General features: G+C 41.0%; 1 protein-coding gene across 1 annotated transcript in view; it reads right to left on the reverse strand.

The window, feature by feature from the left end:
* The window catches only part of gask1a (golgi associated kinase 1A), a 42,220-nt gene that overhangs the window by 15,837 nt on the left and 24,912 nt on the right, over positions 1-1,471 (reverse strand). The window lies entirely within an intron of this gene.

Here is a 1,471-nt window from a genome sequence, read left to right on the forward strand (position 1 = left end):
TTATTGCATTTTTGTTATGTTTTTTCTTTGCAGGTGTCTTCCACTCCAGCCATGATACAGACTGTCCCGCTGCCTGAAAGCTGAGATTAATAGTACTTGGTACGTTGTTTGTATAGCAGTCTACTTTGCATTACCTTTTTGAGTTCATTATTATATCATATTTTTTATATTACAGTCAATACTACAGAGCATTAAAAAAAATATGTTGACATTTTTAACAGTACATAAATACATAAAATATACAAGACCCTTTATGTGAAATTACCAAACATAATTTCACCTGTGAAAGTAGTGACTGCTAGAGTATATTCATTATTTTATTCCAGTTTAATATTTATAAAGATTTTAAATCCAGGCTAAAACTACTTAATGTTTTGTTACTAAAAAAGAAAGAAAGGCTATCAGAACCTATCAAACTTAGCAGGGAGCTGAAACTAAGTCAAGCGTGCAGTCCAAGAACTTGTAAGGGTCCTCTAACTACCAAGTGCCAAAAGTTGGTCCGTCCTTCAGCAGAAAAAGATGAACCAAAATTGATTTTCTGGCATTTTTACAATCAGAACACATTTGAGAACTTTGGCGGGGTCACGCTCTGGTTTCCACATCCAGATGAATGGCACCAAATACCGCTCTACCAACAGGTCTTCCTCTGGAGGCTCTTATACACCAGGTCTTCCTTCTGGAGGCTCTATACACCAGGTTTCCTTGAGGCTCTATCACCAGGTCTTCCTCTGCTTACCAGGTCTTCTCTGGAGGCTCTGCTCTTCAGTTTTCAGTGTGGATACCTTTGTAGTTGCAGTAAAAGACAAACATGTAGTTAGGCACAGTAGATACAAATAATTATTTATATATGAGCTAATTTATGAGACACACACGAGCTGATGCATTTAAATTAATAATACCTGCTTGTCTCTAAAAAACTGATCTTCCTCAAAGTGTGACCTGCAGACGTGACTTTTCGTGGTTCCATTTGCTGGTCTCTCTCTCCTCATGTTCCCCAACCATTGCTTCAGCCTGGCATCATCAAAAGGAAGTCTGTTAGGACAGAAATTCATATTAGAACTCACATCCAAAGGTGTACAACTATCAATTTCACTAACAAGGCACCACATCTGATGTATGCATCTGTAATGAAAATGATTGAAATGTATATTAATATAGATTATATGATGTCATACCCCAACGTAACTTTACATAATGTCTAATGTTTCATGTGCGCCATTTTATCGCTAACAATCTGACCCACTGTCACCCACCAGGAGATCTCGTCTCCAAGTCACGCGCTCCCGCCCGCAGCTTAGTCTGGTGATGCTGGGTGGGTGCTGCCGCGGCGAGGGGGACAGGGTGCCTGTAACCTCTTGCCCAGAAAGATCCGCAGCCCCGACTGGGTGGGGTGTGCAGGCCTCGCCATGGCCGTCCTTTGACCGCCTCCGGGTAACGTTGCCCAAACTTTCGGGATACATATATTTGACTC

The sequence above is a fragment of the Etheostoma spectabile genome, chromosome 6 (genome assembly GCF_008692095.1).
Source record: "Etheostoma spectabile isolate EspeVRDwgs_2016 chromosome 6, UIUC_Espe_1.0, whole genome shotgun sequence".
Taxonomy (NCBI): domain Eukaryota; kingdom Metazoa; phylum Chordata; class Actinopteri; order Perciformes; family Percidae; genus Etheostoma; species Etheostoma spectabile.